The sequence below is a fragment of the Lampris incognitus genome, chromosome 21, assembly GCF_029633865.1.
Source record: "Lampris incognitus isolate fLamInc1 chromosome 21, fLamInc1.hap2, whole genome shotgun sequence".
In the NCBI taxonomy this organism is placed as follows: Eukaryota; Metazoa; Chordata; class Actinopteri; order Lampriformes; family Lampridae; genus Lampris; species Lampris incognitus.
In genome coordinates this window covers 4,040,201-4,059,504 of record NC_079231.1, presented here as the reverse complement: position 1 = coordinate 4,059,504, position 19,304 = coordinate 4,040,201, and the positions used below count along the sequence as shown (strand labels likewise).

Here is a 19,304-nt window from a genome sequence, read left to right as displayed (position 1 = left end):
ACCAAAACGAAACGCGCGCTCGGCCGGTCAAGGAAAGCGCCGCGCGGAAAGGATCCCGTGTGCGTGGTGAGGAGAGGCGGCGCGCTCTAAGTCCATCCCGGCGTGTGGGGTCCAGGCGGTGTTTGCTGTATCATTGCCGGCGACTCGATAGCGGCTAACAGGCTGTCAGTCCGGGAGGAGGAGGAGGAGGGGGGGCGCAAACACGACCAACTGCGCATGCGCAGCCCCAGCCACGGAACCCTAGTTCTTTCTTTTTTCAAACAAGTGACAATGCACAGTTTTTATTGCAGGAAAAAAGCCCCAGACTACTACAGAGAAAGGCAGGGATCACGCGAATACAGTTAAATGCAACCAACGAGGGGCATAAACGTACACATTTACCGCTTTTTAGGGTGTGGGAGACGTTTATTTTGCTGCAGACAGACAGACAGGCAGACAGTTTGTTGTCCTGGATGAGGAGATTTGTTTCCCCCTTTTGCACAAAGCCTCACATACAGTAAATCCATATGCACATACCACCCGATATATGTAGAGAACGGGGAGGCAACTATATAGTAACACAACAGCTCTGAGCTTCAGTGGCATTTTAAAGCGGCCCGTCTCCAGGTGAGGGACCTGTACCTGAGACCAGATGGAGGCAATGTGAAGAATGGGTTAAAGGGGGTGAGGGGGATCTGCGTTATGGCTGGTGATCAGTGTATTGTGGCTTTGCTATTGAGGTCTGACAGGTTGAGGGTGGGAAGGCCGGTGGTTTTGGATGCGCTGTGCGAGATGCCGATGAGCCGGTTCCCATTGATGACGGTGAAGAAACAGGGGGAGCAGTAAAGTAGTACGGGCAGAATTACAGAAGGTGAGGTTCGACAGAAAGTGCCTCAAGTTTACGAAGGACAGAGAGTCTTTGCTGGCAGCGTTTAAGGATCTCAGGGGGTGTGTTGGTCCAAACAGAGTCTATTGTCCAGAGTGAGTCCAAGCTACCAGTCCACAAGTTCAACAGTCGCTTTGTGGATGAGTGCAGGGCTGTGGACTGAAATGCAAGAATTAGGGTTAGTAATGAGGAGCTCTATTTTCTTGGTGACATTCAGTTGTGTATCTGTGCACCGTCGTGTCAAGTGGGGAATATATTGTTTGGTTTCAATATTGAATATAAAATATCGACGTATAGCAAAGGTCCAATATGTTTAAAGTTGCAACCATTTGAAAAGAATGACACTAACTCACTTATTGATAGCACAATAGTAAATCGGGGGGGGGGGGGATTGCACTTTCAGCTACAAGTGTTTGGTTAAGAATTAAAAAAGGGGCGCCCCAGTGGCTCACCTGGTAGAGCGTGTGTAGCATGGGGCTGGGTCCTTACTGCGGCAGCCTGGGGTTCAGGTCCGGCCTGGGCCCTTTGCTGCATGTCGTCCCCTGCCCTTCTTGTCTCTCTCTACTGTCACTAGCCAATAAAGGTGGAAAATGCCCCCCCCCCCAAAAAAACTACATAATGACATGTCCTTCTGCAAGTTAGAAATACTGAACAATAACCTTGAAAAAATTATTATTAATATATAGAACTTAGAAAAACACTCCTCATTTTCAACACGGTCTTTTTGATGTATTCAAATGATGTATAAAAGAGAAAAAGCCCAAAAGGCAAACAAGGCCATAATTATGCATGACATAACTATGCATTACAAACAGGTTCTGCTGAAAAAAGATAGGATAGACTCATCTCTTCATATACCAGCCTGTTGTGTCTGGTTAAGACCCTGTGACTCGGGGCCTCATACAAATCCCTGTGCAAATAATTTACACATGGAAGGTGAGCAATCACTCAGTTTCTGAAGGTGAAAAACCTTGTTGCTCCTCCTCCCTGCCTTCGGGTGACAGACTCTGGTGCTTTTGATAAAACGCCAGGACAGTAAGCACAGTGTACGGCAATCAAACCTGGAAGGACAAGAGTCACGGTCAAGACACACCTGTCGTTATTCTGTACACATGTCACTCATGAACATATCACATGCACCTGCAGGGGTGGGAGAGCTGTGGGAAAGTTCCACTCTGAAGTATGACGCCCAACGGTTGCGCAATCCTGAAACTGTACAGAATAAACAGAGATTCATCACGCCACACTTTCTGTAAACGTCAACCTGAACTTCAAGACTGTTTATTATGCTTAAGTACCATACATGATCCACGTGACCGGGGGGTTTGTAAGAAAAGGGAAAATATAGTGTTTGTATGGGACAGTCACTAGAAGCTGTCACCATGCATCCTCAGCTAGAGCGGAGAGGCAGGCTGCTGTCAGACTGCATAGAATATTAAACACAAATTTTATATTCAATGCAATCTATGCAATGATCCAATGCAATCAATGCCAACAACGGAGAAAATTATAGTATGCAATCACAGAAAGTTGAATCAGTTCATCTGGACACAGCGTTTATTGAGAGAAACTTTTCATGATTCATGTAAGTGACCTCAGCGACTGGACCCTATCAAAGACTGGAATGCTGCTGAAGAGCTGAACTCTTCCCATGAGGAGGCGGATAACCATATACTCCAACATGCAAATCATGCCATCCAGAATGGCTATCAAACCACAGTTATTGTGAGTGAGGATACCAGTGTCATGATCTTTTGTCTCAGATACTGCAAGAAGATAAACTGACTCCTGTATCAGAAATGTGGCTCTCAGAATCGGAGAAGGTACAACATCAGTGACCTTGCTCGGCCCCTTGAAGATGACCTATGTGATGCTCTTGTAGGTGTACATGCCTTTACGGGTTGTGAGAGCATAAGTGCTTTTGCAGGACGAGGAAAAGTCGGGGCTCTCAAACTTCTCAAAGGAAACAGCACATCCCAAGAGTCCTTCAAATCCCTGGGATGTATCAGATGAATTATACAGCAACATGGAATCATTTGTCTGCAGGATGTATGCACCATCATCTAGTTCTAGTGTATGTGATATCAATGATCTGCATTACCTGCTGTTCTGCACCAGAAGGGGTGAAGTGGAGTCCAGCCTACTTTCCCCTTGCAGGGACTGCTTACAGCTGCATATACAGCATACCAATTACCAGGCAGCAGTCTGGAGGCACTACCTGGAAGGACAGCCAGACATACCAAAGCCAAAAGGACATGGATGGACAACTGATGACAAAGCTAGGCTTATAATAAATACAATAAATAAATGTTCACAATCTTGCTCTGATAATAAAATAGTATAAATACGTATAGGTAATTTCTAGACCTTTGGGCTCCTCACTGAAATGGATGAGAAATAGTTTCCACTTATTCTTACAGGTATGCTGATGTTAAGACTGGTATGCGGGGACCCCCCCAGCACCAATGGCCATCCTGGAACTTACGGCCTGCAAGTGTGTATGGACCTGCAAGCTTCCAGACTGCTCCTGCCTTGCCAGCAGACTAAAGTACACAGAAATGTATAATCTACAAACCTGCAGCAATCAGAGGGAGGAGGAGGAGAAGGATGAGGATGTAGAAGTTGTTGTGAGACTGGTTGACGATGATGATAATGAATAAACAGAATATGAATACTCAAGAATGGATATAAGTATGACATGTTTGTGATGATGATGATCATTGGTATATGTATTAAATAAGTGAATGAAAGAGGTAGAATTCATTTTTTTCTATATGTATGACAAGTTGTTAAAATAAAGTGAAAAGATTTTTTCATTCTTTGGATCAACAGTTGGTGTCATTGAAGGTTGATAACTTGTTACTGTGACATCAGGTCTGTCAAAAAGTGAAAAATGTAGCTCTCCCCGTCGGGGAATCGAACCCCGGTCTCCCGCGTGACAGGCGGGGATACTCACCACTATACTAACGAGGAGTGACTGCTAAGCCCCAAACACAACATAGACTTGTATTTACCTTAGCTGTATCTACATATGTATGCATGCATGTATGTATGTATGTATGTATGTATGTAACATAAGTGTTATTGGCACCATCTGAAATCTGTAATCGTCTCACTTTATGCTAACTGAGCCACCATGACGTCGCCACTGACCACGAGACTAAAAGAAAAAAAAAAAGAAAAAAAAACAAAACATTCCATTTGCAAGCCACTTATCTACTTGTTAATCACCAAACCTAATCTGCTAAGTAATTAGTTTCGGTCAGTATGCTTCTTACTCAACCACAGCCGCTCCCCTTGCTTCCACAGCAGCCTTTGTAAGAAACGAAACTGCCTGTTCCAAGCTCTGTCAGAGGAGTTCTTCATCTTTTCAAAATGACACAGCATATCTAAAACAAACACTCAGCATCTAATTCCTGCAGGACAACCAACATGGATGACGACAGATTGATTCTCGAGGTAAATTCCCACTATGTCAAAATGCATAAAAGTTCGGCACGGAAGGCCTTGGTGTATCCGGTAGAAAGCTCTATCTGCTTCCGTGCTCGGCACTTTGCTCCGCTCAAGTTAGGTGTAGCCAAGGGGTTAGTTAAACAATCAAGGGGTTAGTAAAACAATTAGACACCTGATAATTTCTCAAACACATATGTGTGTGTGTGTGTGTGTGTGTGTGTGTGTGTGTGTATATACACACACACACACACACACACACACACACACACACACACACACACACACACATATATACATATATATATATATACATATATATATATAAAACTTTGTTAAAAGAAACACTCAACAGCAGGGAAAGTGCTCAACAAATGAGCAAAGTAATCCAGTGAGTCAAGTAAATTCTTTATGAGACAGTACAAGCCTGTTTCATGCCATAAGCCATCATCAACTGTACTGTCTCATAAAGAATTTACTTGACTCATTGGATTTATATATATATATATATATATATATATATATATATATATATATATATATATATAGTATTTTAGTGTACAGCGTAGAGATGCAGATTGGTTTTGTTTTTGTTTTGTTTTATATATATCCGTTTGCAAAAGTGGATTCTGAAACAAGATGGCGAGCCAGAGCCCAAACCAGTGAACCTCGTGGTGCAGAGTGCAGGCCAGCACGCGTGGAGGATGTGACTTTTCAACTTTTGCTTCATCGTGTGTCCAAGGGCAAGGAGCACACTCGTCTCTTCTACTCAGCTAAGAGCTCTGCAAAACAAAATCACACTACCCGGGTAGATGGACACTAACTGAACACAGAAAGACTTTTTTTTCCTTTTCCTTTTACTGGGCCAGTTTATTTTGTTATTTCTATACAAGTGCATTCGATACTAAAATCTTAATACTTAGTGGTATTTTTCCTGTTGGAAAGAATTCAACATACACTGAATGGTTATTTTACTTGACCCGTTGATGATATACGTATGAGCCCTTACACTGAAGGTATTGGTTTGTGAATAAACGTTAATTGTGATGCTGCTTTTCTAAAACCTCGTCCTTGTTTATTCTATCCTCCTTGAGCGTACCAAACATTGCCACTGCCAATAGATGCAGCCTGTACATTGAGATTTACCTTGATTGATATTATAGTGTAGAAATTGTGCATATTCCTTCCTGTTCTACATTTGGCCCTTTGGCCCTTAGTTAGTGTTACACAAACATTGCACCTGTGGTGCTCTTTCATGGCCTGAAACATACTGCTGCTCGCTAATCATCACCTCTCTTCTTAACCTAGCTTTCACTACTCTTCCCCTCATCTACATGCTGTCGCTGATCAACCTTATACCTCTGTAGTTACTACAGCTCTGTACACCACCCTTATTTTTGAAAATCAGTACCAGTATACTTCTTCTCCACTGCTAGGCATCCTCCCACTTTCCAAGTTAGTTAAATCTCAATCTAGTTGGAAACTCCACTGCCATCTCTCCTATACATCTCCATGCCTCCCCCGATATGTCATCTGGATCAGCCACCTTTCCACTCTTCATCCTCTTCATAACTCTCCTCACTTCCTCCTTGCTAATCCACTGCACTTCCTGATTCACTATCCCCACACCAGCCAACCTTCTCTCTCGCTCTCATTTTCTTCATTCATCAACCCTTCCAAGGACTTCTTCCACCTTCTCAGCACACTCTCCTCACTTGTCAGCACATTTCCATCTCTATCCTTCATCACCCTAACCTGCTGCACATCCTTCCCAGCTCAATGCCTCTGTCTAGCCAATCGGTACAAGTCCTTTTCTCCTTCATTAATGTCTAATCTCTCATACCCGTCACCACCTCTCTCTTGGCTTTATGCCGCAACTCCTTGCACTCCGGTCTACTTTCTTCATCTCTCTGACTATCCTACTTCTTCTTTGCCAACTTCTTCCTCTGTATACTTTCCTGTACTTCCTCATTCCACTACTAAGTCTCCTTCTCTTCCTTCCTCTGTCCAGATGAAACACCTTCCTAGCGGTCTTCCTCACTATTTCTGCAGTGGTTGCTCAGCCCTCCGGCAACTCTTCACTACCACCCAGTGCCTGTCTTCACTTCTCCCTGAACTCCACACAACAGTCTTCCTTCTTCAACTTCTGTGATTTGATCCTTAGCTCTGCCTTCACTTTCTTACTCTTTTTGATCTCCAAAGTTATCCTACAGACCAACATCTGATGCTGCCTAGCTACTTTCTCGCGTCACCACCTCGCAGCCTCCAATTCTTTTCAGGTCGCGCCTCCTGCATAAGACACAGTCCACATATGTGCACCTTCCTCCACTCTTGTACGTCACCGTGTTCCTGCTTTTTCTTGAAATATATATTCACAACAGCCATTTCCATCCTTTTTGCAAAGTTCACCATCTGTCCTTCCACATTCCTCTCCTTGACACCATACCTACCCATCACCTCCTCATCACTTCTGTTCCCTTCACCAACATGCCCATTAAAGTCCGCTCCAATCACCACTCTCCTCCTTGGGTACCCTCTCCACCACTTCATCCAACTCACTCCAGAATTCTTCTTTGTCTTTCATCTTACATCCAATATGCGCTGATAACATTCATCATCACACCTTCGATTTCCAACTTTACACTCATCACTGTCAGATACTCGCTTCACCTCCAACACACTCTTGACATACTCTTCCTTCAGAATTACCCCTACCCCATTTCTCCTCCCATCCACACCATGGTAGAAGAGTTTGAACCCACCTCCGATGCTCCTGGGCTTACTCCTCTTCCATCTGGTCTCTTGCCCAAACGGTATATCTACCTTTATTCTCTCCATCACATCAGCCAGCTCTCTCTCTTTACCAGCGATAGTGCCAACATTCTCATTCCCGAGTCTCACCTCCACACTCCTACCTTCCTCCTCCCGCTGCCTCTAGACATGCCTTTCCCCTCTCCTTCTCTTTCACCCAACAGTAGAATTTCCACCGGCACCCTGCTGGAAAACAGTGCTGGTGTCGGTCCTTGGTAACCCAGGCCTCAACTGATTCAGTATACAATTCTGCTTTATGATCCACATATTTGATTTGGCAAAGGTTTTATGCCAGATGCCTTTTCTGATGCAGCCCTCCCCATTTATCTGGGCTTGGGACTGGCACTAAGAATGCAATGGCTTGCGTCTCCTCAGTGGCTGGGTTCATGCTGGATTGTAAATACTGTGATTTTGTAATGTTTTTGTCATTTTTTTTTTTAGCTTTAACTTAATCAGTTATGTCATATTCTTTAGCTTTTTGAGACTGAACTGACGCCTAAGCATTTCATTGCCAGCAATGCGTGCTATGTTGTATTGTGCATTTGACAAATAAAACAATCTGGAACTTTTACCAAGGAATTTCTTTATGCATGCTCAATAAACCAGGTAAGAAAATCAAAGACAACTGAATCAGTTTTTCCTTGATTTTGCCAAGGGAAAAAAAACATATATTGCATTGGCCGGGAATCGAACCCGGGCCTCCCGCGTGGCAGGCGAGAATTCTACCACTGAACCACCAATGCTAACAAAGCAAGCTAACTATGTAAGGGATTATGAAACATTCCTGTTGGCTCTCCATGGTAATCAACAGCAATCATGGCAGGATTTGATGACAGTCCATTTATTTCAATGAACTGAGAGCATTAAATAAAGTAATTATCACCAGAAGCAGATTGGTCTTCACCAGCCGTTCTAATATTGTTCATAAATTCATATTAACAAACCTTCTGTTTGATAAATACGGTATTAGAAATCATGAATTTCATTAACAGATTTTAAAGGAGATAATGCATACATGAAGGTAAGGGCTCAGCTGCACAACCAGTGATTACAACCCTAAGCGAGGTTCGAAAGGGAGAAATTGATTTTTGACTTCATGCTCAGACACGTAATAATTTCTCTAACATATTGGGCTGCGAGTCGACTTTAATTCCAAGGGTGCTCAGCTGTCATTCTTAATAATTCATTGAAGGTGCATGGTATAAAGTAAACCAGGTATGTTCTGATTATTTCCCCCCTTCTGATTTGTACTAAAGTAATAATTATGACAATTAAGGTAAATTAACTTCGATAACTGTACCAGCATGTTTTATTGTTGTTGTTTGTACAGAAGTCACCAACATGTACCAAAAGCCAGGTGTAATCTTCCCGGTGAAAGTGAAATTTGGCTTCCGGGAGGAAGGGGCCTTTGGGCTTTCGTGGCAGGATCTCTCCTGGCAAGAAAAATTAAAAATGCCCCCTCCTTACAAAACAGGTCAGCACTGGTCAAAGAGAATGTGCTCAGAAAGAAGGGCATGGGCTGTGGTTTTTCACAGGGGAAGGGACTATACTGACTTTTCTCAAAAGTTATGTGGTACGCAGTGTGCCTCATCAAGACTGCCCAGAAGGAGAGAAACCCTGGCGTCTTCATGGCGGAAGGGCACAGCAAGGACAGTCTTCTGCACTGGGTTTGGATGAAATAAGGTCTCTTCTGAAATATGTAGCTGAGAGGCGCGGTGCCTGGTTTCTCATTATCTCAGTTTGAATCTAGGTGGAATAATACAAACTGACGCCCCTGGCTGGGTTCTCACCATAAACCTGTAGGTCAGTGCAGGAGTACCGGTGGATGGCTGTTGAAAACCAATCTGCTTCTGGTGATAAATTACTTCAACACCCTCGTTACATTGGAATAAATGAACTGTTATCAAACCCTGCCATACTAGAATGCCATGAAGAACAAAGAGAAATGCTGTGGAATTTTCTCTCATATTCCACATTCTTCACAAGCATTGGTGGTTCAGTGGTAGAATTCTCGCCTGCCACGCGGGAGGCCCGGGTTCGATTCCCGGCCAATGCAACAGAACTTTTTTCTTTGGTAAAGATACAAGTTTTATTTGTCAAATGCTCAACAACACCCGCGACCCCGACAGCAGGATAAGCGGTTTGGACAATGGATGGATGGATGGATGGATGCTCAACAACACAGCATGGCAGACATCGCTGGCGATGAAATGCTTAGGTGTCAGTTCAGCTTCAAAAAAGCTAAAGAATATGACATAGGTGTGCCAAGCTTCTAGCTTCATACCCAAGAAGACTTGAGGCTGTAATCGCTGCCAAGGGTGCCTCAACCAAGTACTGAGTAAAGGGTGTGAATACTTATGTACATGCAATATTTCAGTTTTTTATTTTTAATAAAGTTGCAAAAATTTCTACAAAACCTTTTTCACTTTGTCTTTATTGGGTGTTGTGTGTAGATTGATGAGAAAAAAAGGAATTTAATCCATTTTGGAATAAGGCTGTAAAATAACAAAATGTGGGGAACTGAAGGGGTGTGAATACTTCCCGGATGCACTGTAGAGACATTACCAGGACGCCATTTTGGTTTACCGACCTCCTGTCCTGGCTAGGCTACACCTGAGGGCAGAAGCAGTTGGCGCTTTCGACCGGATACACCAAGGCCTTCCGTGGCTCCCATTCATGTGTTTTGACTTAAGTGAGAATTTACCTCAAGAATCAGTTCGTCGTCATCCATGTTGGTTGTCCTGCAGAAATTAGATGCTGAGTATTTGTTTTAAACATGCTCCATCATTTAGAAAAGAATTGTAACTCCATGGCCAGAGCTTGGAACAGGCAGTTCAGTTTCTTTCAACATGCGCGCTGTCCTCAGGGGAGGACATTACAGACTGGACACTAATCATCGTGTGGTTTCAGTCCGAAGTGAAAATATAGTTCTCCCCGTCGGGGAATCGAACCCCGGTCTCCCGCGTGACAGGCGGGGATACTCACCACTATACTAACGAGGAGTGACTGTGGATGGCTGAACACAATAGACTCTCATATGTACCGTAGCTGTTTATATGTATGTATGTAACATGAGTGTTATTGGCCCCATCTGTAATCGTCTCACTTTATGCTAACTAAAGCCACCATGACGCCGCCATTGACCACGAGACTATATATATATATATATATATATATATATATATATATATATATGTATATATATAATCCATTTGCAAGCCACTTATCTACTTGCTAATAATCAAACTTAACCTGCTAATTGGTTTCGTTCTGTATGTTTCTTACCCAACCACAGCCAACGCTACGAAACATAGAGAGCACAAAGGGGTGTAATTTGGATTTGCGAATGCCCACTGCCTACCCAGCCACTGACCTCACCGCACGTCACTTTCTGGACAGGTCTTGTGGTCTGACCACACCAGGAAGCCTGCTTCATGTATTTGGGGATTAATGCCACAGATGAATTCAAAGATTTGTATAAAGCTAATTTGGACCCACTTCTCGCTAATTTATCAAGATATTTTTATTTTATCTTTGGCTGCAAGAGTTAATTCAGTGACGATGACCACTCTTTCAAAATGCCTGAACTTGTTTCATGTCTCTCCAGGTGGACTGTCCCTCCCCAATTTCCAGTACTGTTACTGGTCTGCCAATCTTCGAACCATACAATACTGGTTACGCTGAGCAATCCCCCCCATGACAGAATCCATGTCTGTCACTTGTAGCTCTGGCTCACCCCCCTATTTTACACCCTTCTCCACACATAAAGAATATAACAATTAAAACCTCCCTGAAAATCGGAAACCAATTTAGACGCTGTTTTTGCTTTCAAACATTTTCCTCTCCTGCTCCATTAACAGCAAACCACGCCTTTCCCGTCGTCCTTGATTGACGGTGCATTTAAAAATATGGTTCAACCTTGGAATCCAAACGTTCCAGGACCTTTTATCTTGATAATACCTTTGCCTCCTTCCAGCAGTTATCAGAGAAGTATAGTCTCCCTAGACATCACTTGTTTAGATATCTACAAGTTTGTAGTTTTATCAGCAATAAATCCTCTCAGTTCCCTTACCGGCCCGAGACTACGCCTTTGGATTGCTTTCTTACAGCTATCCCTAAGTTGAAAGGCATGTTGTCTTATCTTTATGGTGAGATACACTGGCTACGGCTGGCTCCTCTAGACTCTGCAAGAACCCTACGGGAGAAGAAGCTGACCTTGGAGAGCAAATTACAGAAGAGCTCTGGGGAAAAAAGCTCTTAATAGTGTGTATATACCTTTTATCTATGCCAAACATGCGCTCATACAATGCAAAGTTATTCATCACTCTCATTTTACAAAGGTCTGACTTCCTACGATTGACGGAGACCCGATCTGTGACAGATGTCATCTAGCTCCAACTACACATGCACATTATGTTTTGGCCCTGTCCATCTTCACAAACCTTCTGGTCTGAGCTTTTTGAGACATTGTCAGGAAGCCAATTAAAACACATGCTATGATTGCACTATTTGGGGTTGCCCCACCATTATTAACACTCTCAGCCTTAGAAGCGGATTTCATTGGATTTGCCACCTTGCTGGCCAGACGCTTAATCCTTCTGAAACGGAAATATTCTGTACCCCCTTCTCACAACCTTTGGGTTGTTCATGTTCTTGACCATATCAAACTTGAGAAGACAAAACATACGGTCAGGGGGTCAATAAATAATTTCAATAAGATGTGGGCCCATTCTTAAGACTTGTGGAGGGGTTCAGTTTCCCGGCTGTTCCTGAGTAAATCAAATAAGGGCCCCCTCTTGTTTTCTGAATTAATTATCACACTTGGAACTGTGGTATAGAGTGTAAGCTTATGTGATTATACCTCACTCCATTTGTATGATGTGTGGAGTATAGTGTGACCGAAGTGCCCTTTGTATAATTGTATATGTATATTATGTACATTTATTTTGGAGTTCCTTTTTTTTTGGGGAGGGGGGTTCTTGCTGTTTTTGTAATTGTATAATTACTTTGTTTGGAGATTAAAAAAAAAAAGACTGGATTAGAGTCCAACAACCTATGACTTCCAAAAAAAAAGGATGATGCATTGGCCGGGAATCGAACCCGGGCCTCCCGCGTGGCAGGCGAGAATTCTACCACTGAACCACCAATGCTGACAAAGATGAAGTGTAAAGCATTTCTGTTAAATCTGTGAGAAACACGACAGCGTCTGTCTTAAGGATGATCAGTTACTGAAGGGTTTGATTGTAGTCAATTGATTCTCTAATCAAATGAGGGTATTAAATAACGTAATTTAGCACCAGCAGCACATTTTGTTGTTTATAGTTTCTCAAGCGGCTTTTAGCCATATTTTCACAACAGCAGTTCTGATATTTTGCGTAATTTTTTACAACCCGACCCTCTGTTTAATAAATACAACATTGGAAATCAAGTGTATTTGTATAGCCCAAAACAGGGTTGGACGATTTGTCAAAATTTTCCTACCGGCCACCATCAGCACAACAATCGACATTCAAAACTTAAAACAAAAATAATAAAATAAAATAAAAAAAATCATAGAAATATATCATATGAAATATATATTTAACAGTATTAGATTCATAGCAGTGATATGATTCACAGAAGCTTTTATTGATCTGACGAACAGGAACCTGTCTCATGAACCAGTCTGCACTGAACCTGCAGGATGACTTTCCCTCACGCTCAAACTGTGAGGCTTCTGGTTTTTCCTCATAGATCTAGAGCACTCAGACCTGATGGATAGTTCTCCTGTTTAATCCTTGTTGGAAACTGAGATTGATAATGACGTTAGGAAAACTGTAACAGTGGTTGACACATAGAAACATAACGTTAGCATTAACTTATCACTACGCTAGCATTGGCTAGTATGAAAACATGCTAGATCAGGGGTCAGGAACCTTTTTGACTGGGAGAGCCATAAAAGCCAAATATTTCTAAATATATTTCATTGAGAGCCATATAGTATTTTTAACGTATAATAAATTAAATATGTCTTACTTTTAATGCGACTTCTGGTGCTGCATGGTTTTGCTGATGGTCTTGTAGTCTGGTTCATACGTGGTGAGGTTGAGCTTCATGCAGGCGTTGAGACTTCCATCAGTTAAACGTGAGCGTAGGTTGGTCTTAATGTTCCTCATATGCGAGAATGACTGTTCACATGCATATGTAGAGCCAAACATGGTCAATACGGCAATACTCACACGCTGCATTGTGTGGTATGTCACAGGAAGCTCGTTCCAAGTTTTAAGAATCAGCTGGTCTTCAGGTTGAAGATTTTTAATTTCTGTCCACTTGTGTTCGTTCCCTCGCCAGCTCTGCTCGCTGTCGCGCAAGACTTTCCAACTCTCCATTAAGTGACTTGAACTTACTCATCCACATGTCTGATGCCTTCAGGTCAGCAACTTCCAGCTCAAAGTCTCCGATAGAGACCCCGGGGATGCATGTCAGGTCGATTTTGTCCACTGCACACTCATGTGGATGAGTGATGAACTTGATAAGACCAGTGCGCGCACGAAATTCTCCAAAACGTGCTTTGAATGACTGCAGGAGATTGAACGTAAAGCCAGCTAGCTGCTGGAGATCCAGATGTTGAGTGGAGTCACTTGCTAAGCATGCATCTCTAAATTGTTGCAGTCTTTCAAAGTGCAGAAGACGACCTGTTTCAATGTCCCTGAGAAAGACTTCCAGCTTGCTTTCAAATGCAAACACTGCTTGTTGAAGGGATGAGATTGTATTTCCAATACCTTGCATTTTCACATTGAGCTGGTTCAGATGGCCAGTTATGTCCACGAGATAGTGAAACTGCAGGAGCCAGTCAGTGTTGTCTAGCTAAGGATGCTTGACGCCTTTCATTTCAAGAAAAGTCCGGATTTCACTCAGGCAAGCTGCAAAACGGCTGAGCACCTTCCCCCTTGACAACCAACGCACGTTGCTGTGTAAAAGCAGACCGGGATAATGATTCCCAACTTCTTCTAACAGAGCTTTAAACTGGCGATCATTTAAAGCTCGGGCAACAATACAGTTGACCCCTCGAATAACCAGCGACATCACCTCACCGAGCTCCTGGCCGCACGTCTGAGCGCAAAGCGCCTCCTGGTGCAGGATGCAATGAAAACTTAGGATGGCTCTCTTTTCATGTTCACGGAGAAGCGCTACAAATCATTTGTTCTTCCCCAACATACAGGGTGCACCATCAGTACAGACAGAAATAAGTTTATCCATCGCTAGTTTTTTTTCTTTTGCAAACTCCATGAAAGACGTGAATAAGTCCTCTCCTCTTGTTGTCCCTTTCATTGGCAAAACAGCCAAGCTTTCCTCACGCAGTGTGTCACCTGCAGCATACCTGGCAATGATACTGCACTGAGATAGATGGCTAACGTCTGTTGACTCATCTAACGCGAGAGAAAAGTATGTCCCGGCGTTTATGTCCTTAATTTGTGTTTCCTCGACTTGATTTGCCATCATGATGCTACGATCGTGCACAGTTCTTGCTGACAGGGGCATGTCTTTTATTCGTTTGATTAGCTTGTCTTTATTTGGGAAGTCATCAAACAGTTCATTGGCCACATCAAGCATGAATGTTTTGGCATACTCGCCATCTGTGAATGGCTTTCCATTCCTTACTATTGCCAAAGCCCCCGCAACGCTAGCGGAATTCCCGTCACCTGGCTTGGTCCACACACGTAGTTACTGCTGACTCGTCTGTAGCTCCTCGCATGCCCTTTTCCTGCTGGCCCCCCCTGGAGATTTCCATGCAAATGTGCTTATATTTGACCGTTTCATCGATGCAATTTTATCATTGCATATTAGACATACCGCAAATCCTGCTCTCTCCACGAATGCAAATTCCTCTGTCCACGCAGCCTGGAATACACAGTAATCATCGTTTTTTTTTCTTTTCGCCATCTTTTCCGTTACAAGGGTTGAAGCGGATAAACTAGTTGGCTATCTGATCAAATTGATTTTTTCACCTTTACAATGACCCGGACATGCTCGCGAGCCATTGGTTCCCGACCCGACCCACGGGTGACCCGTGACCCGTGAAATTTATCTTCAAAACTAATTTCTGTTTACTTTAAATGACACAGTATTATTAAGAAATATCACAAGTATTTTAAAATCAGTTCCAAACTGATTTTTTTTCAACTCAAAATTGTCTGGGAGCCATATGCAGTCACCGGAAGAGCCATATATGGCTCGCGAGCCATAGGTTCCCGACCGCTGTGCTAGATGCTAACATTACACGTCCACATCTTACCTTCGCAATTGTGGATGTAGCTTGAAAAGTAAATTTTGAAGCCCTTCTACCTTTTTGGTTACTGACATATGGCATGCTTCTTGGATAATGCGACTAACATCGTTAACCGTGAATCTGGGTAGCTCTTGAGAGACCGAGTGAAAAACGCCATTGCTTCGCCGTTGTTGTCAGCTGTCCGCATCACTTCCGGTGCCGCCCGGAAATGATCGAGCTGGCCGAGTCGGAGTGTGGAAGACAGTGTGCATATAGTCCACTGCCGATATATTTCTTGCGCATTGGCAATTTTCAGCAAATGCAATCATGGAAGAGCTCGTTGCGAAAAAGAATACAAAATCACCTATTTGGGATTATTTTGGTTTTGAACCGGACACAACCGGCAAGCCGAAGGACCCAAATGAAGTAATTTGCCGTCTTTGCAAAAGTATTGGGTGCGCACGAGAAAGTATCAGGAATGCACGAGACAGTTTCTCTGCACCATCCTATTCAACCCTCCTGTTAACATCCACCCACCACCCGTACCATTAGAACCCCTTACCTCAAAGGCCACATTCTTGTTTCCCACCCTTCCCCTACCAGCACAAGAGCAGAACGTTACCAGTCACTTAATGAGAATTTACTACCCAATTAACTTTCTGATCCAAATCAATACCGCAGGCATCTGTAAAAGAATGACGCTTCTGGAGAATCAATCACACGATTAACAACACGATCTCTGTGGGGAATTCGGTGTTAACCGATAGGTTGGCTGTTTGAGCCCACCCAGGGACGAGACACTTTTCATTCATTGTTCTAAACATTATGGGTTCACTTAAAGCAAATGTAGGCCGGCCCATTCGGGTGACACCTGGTATTTTGTCATTTGAGTTTATGCAATCCTACACAGACAAGTTGACAAAAAAAAGGTTAGCGCCCAACGTGGGGCTCGAACCCACGACCCTGAGATTAAGAGTCTCATGCTCTACCGACTGAGCTAGCCGGGCTGTGTATCTGTGCTGACATAAATTCTTACACAATCCTGCTTTCATAAATGTTGCCCTCAGGCACATTGGGTTTGGGGTGGTATCTGGTATTATTGGTGAAATTTGCTTTGGCCCATCTACACTGGCAATATCAAATGAAGGGACAATAACAACGAAAATGCTTAAAATTTTCATTGGTTTACTCTATAATATAAAAATCCCATTTTGATCACAATTCCACAGAGCAAAGTGCACACAATTTGGTCATTTTTCCTGTGTAGTCCGTGAACGGAGGGCGCATTAATTGTGTCGACTACCTCATGTGCAAGGGTGTCACCTAGGCTCCCAGGGCTAAAGCCCATAATATTTTTTTCTAGCCCCCAACTTCATAATTCTATGCCTTTTGCAGCCCTACACCAACTTCTGTTGCCCCCTCCCCACCGCGTCAGGAGCCTGCCCTTATGATAGGTAATCTGGCAAGCACATTTGTTCTATTCCTCAACCAAAAGGGCTCAGAAGTCTAAAAATAGCCAACTTGAAAATTTGATATACTCTATACGATTTATTTGACAAGGGTGATCCAACAGAAAGTGGTGGGTACTGAAAAATACACACAAACAAAGTCTGAATAATAACAACTCAAGCAGTGTAAAACATCTGCCCCGTGTGAGGCTCGAACTCACGACCTTCAGATTATGAGACTGACGCGCTGCCTACTGCGCCAACGAGGCTTGTTTTTCACGCGGGAAAAAAACCATCATATTTTGTTGCGTCTTTTATAACTTTCGACTTCCACATCTTTTGCAGACCTACACCAACTTCTGTCGCCCCTTCCCCACCACGTCAGGAGCCTGCCCATACCAAAATCCCATCACCTCCGCCTACAGTGTCAACTGAGTCGCCCCATCATAACCAACCCTTGTGTGATGATCATGCCGTTTAATCCCCACTCTGGCGTCAGCTTAAGTGCATTTAAATATATCATTTCACTCACCGGCATTATTGTGGAGCTCCTGGACGCAGGACCACCACTGGACAATGCTTTATGACGGCGTCTTGTGGTGCCACGGGACATGATCCATAAACCCGTCCTTTAAACAACAACAACAACAACAAAAAAACACAACAAGCTAGTGACTCAGTTTAACTGTACATGATTTCACATCATCTGTGACTTCTCAATTCCACGGACCAGGTAGTTATTCGAGCACATCTAACGATGTTGAGGTCACTCCTGCAAGATGAACCAGGGAGGAGCTCAGCGCTTTCATTCTCAGTTGTTTATTTTAGACAACTGGATTAAACCCCACTTGTTGAAATATGTTTTATGATGGCAACTGGTAACCATGGCAACATCGAGATTAGAGATAGGTAATCTGGCGAGGAAATCTATTCTATTCCTCAATCAATAGGGCTTGGAAGTTTAATATAGCCAATTTGAAGATACGATTTGTTTGACAAGGGTGCTCCGACAATAAGTGGTGCGTACTGAAAAATACACACAAAAACAGTCTGAATAACACATGTAAACAATGTAAAACATCTGCCCCGTGTGAGGCTCGAACTCACGACCTTCAGATTATGAGACTGACGCGCTGCCTACTGCGCCAACGAGGCTTAGGGATAGCACACGAAAAAAACCACCAAATTTTGTTGCCTCTGGCAAACTGTTAGTGTTGCATCATACACGCTGATCTATTATTGCATATTTTAACGAGTTTGCCTGCACAATCTTAAACATGTAGTGAAATACTGGAAAGGAGAATTAGGCTTCTTGTGTGCTTTAGCCCACACAGTCTGTAAATAGCTACTACTACTACTACTACTTTCGGCTGTTCCCATTAGGGGGCGCCACAGACGATCTTCCCTTTCCATTTCTTCCTGTCTTCTGCATCTTCCTCTGTCACACCAGCCACCTGCATGTCCTCCTGCACCACATCCATAAACCTCCTCTCCTCCTCTTCCCTGGCAGCTCCATATTCAGCATCCTTCTCCCAGTATACCCAGCATCTCTCCTCCACACATGTCCAGGCCATCTCAATCTTGCCTCTCTTGCTTTGTTTCCAAACCGTCCAACCTGAGCTGTCCCTCTAATATACTCGTTCCTAATCCTGTTCTTCTTCATCACTCCCAGTGAAAATCTTATCATCTTCACCTCTGCCACCTCCAGCTCCACCTCCTGTCTTTTCGTCAGTGCCACTGTCAGTGCCACTGTCTCCAAACCATACAACATAGCACCTTGTGAACCTTCCCTTTAACTCTTGCTGGTACCCTTCTGTCACAAATCACTCCTGACACTCTTCTCCACCCACTCCAGTCAGCAGCCAGCACCTATGGAAAGCTGTTTAGGAAATAAGACATGAAAGCAAGTCCTGTGGGAGAGTGACCAGACATTATTCATAGCACACACCACAACTCAATACCCAGTGAATAGTAACCTTATCAGCAATTTATCCCTTGTTCCAAGAGAAATAGATATATTATCAATCATGTTGCATGTTATAAAGCACTTTTCCAGCTGCAACAGCCACTCAAAGCGCTTTACATTTCTGGTCAAATCTGAATGTCAGACACCTGTTACAATAGAACACAAGCCGTTTTCTGCACCACCCCTACCCATTTGGTATGCGTAAGGCCACAGAAATGTGATTTACAGCGATTAACTTATTCACACGCGTACTGCAAAAAGATGTGACATGGGCCGTTTGAGACTACTGACATTAAGCAGAGCAGTGACCGACCTTAGTCGGTGTGCAGATAGGGGATTGTCGACAGCAGTGGAATGGTCACCAGAAACTATGAAGTGATTTTCCTGCACCCAACATGACCACTTCCAATATCAAAGACCACGTGGGAAGGCTCTGCACATTAACAACGGGTCTCCATGGTAACTGGTCCAATAGATTTAATCATTTCGGTGCATGCCAGGCTAAGCACGTGCATA

General features: G+C 43.4%; 8 non-coding genes across 8 annotated transcripts; 1 reads left to right on the top strand and 7 right to left on the bottom strand.

Moving 5' to 3' along the window:
* Positions 1-3,766: 3,766 nt before the first annotated feature.
* Positions 3,767-3,838, bottom strand: trnad-guc (transfer RNA aspartic acid (anticodon GUC)). Its single transcript has one exon. It is a non-coding gene; the product is annotated as a tRNA-Asp (tRNA).
* Positions 3,839-7,798: 3,960 nt separating this feature from the next.
* Positions 7,799-7,869, bottom strand: trnag-gcc (transfer RNA glycine (anticodon GCC)). Its single transcript has one exon. It is a non-coding gene; the product is annotated as a tRNA-Gly (tRNA).
* A 1,242-nt stretch (positions 7,870-9,111) lies between these two features.
* Positions 9,112-9,182, top strand: trnag-gcc (transfer RNA glycine (anticodon GCC)). The gene has a single exon. It is a non-coding gene; the product is annotated as a tRNA-Gly (tRNA).
* An 874-nt stretch (positions 9,183-10,056) lies between these two features.
* On the bottom strand, positions 10,057-10,128 carry trnad-guc (transfer RNA aspartic acid (anticodon GUC)). Its single transcript has one exon. It is a non-coding gene; the product is annotated as a tRNA-Asp (tRNA).
* A 2,077-nt stretch (positions 10,129-12,205) lies between these two features.
* trnag-gcc (transfer RNA glycine (anticodon GCC)) lies at positions 12,206-12,276 on the bottom strand. The gene has a single exon. It is a non-coding gene; the product is annotated as a tRNA-Gly (tRNA).
* A 4,032-nt stretch (positions 12,277-16,308) lies between these two features.
* trnak-cuu (transfer RNA lysine (anticodon CUU)) lies at positions 16,309-16,381 on the bottom strand. The gene has a single exon. It is a non-coding gene; the product is annotated as a tRNA-Lys (tRNA).
* Positions 16,382-17,018: 637 nt separating this feature from the next.
* trnam-cau (transfer RNA methionine (anticodon CAU)) lies at positions 17,019-17,091 on the bottom strand. The gene has a single exon. It is a non-coding gene; the product is annotated as a tRNA-Met (tRNA).
* Positions 17,092-17,904: 813 nt separating this feature from the next.
* Positions 17,905-17,977, bottom strand: trnam-cau (transfer RNA methionine (anticodon CAU)). Its single transcript has one exon. It is a non-coding gene; the product is annotated as a tRNA-Met (tRNA).
* Between the last annotated feature and the right edge of the window lie 1,327 nt (positions 17,978-19,304).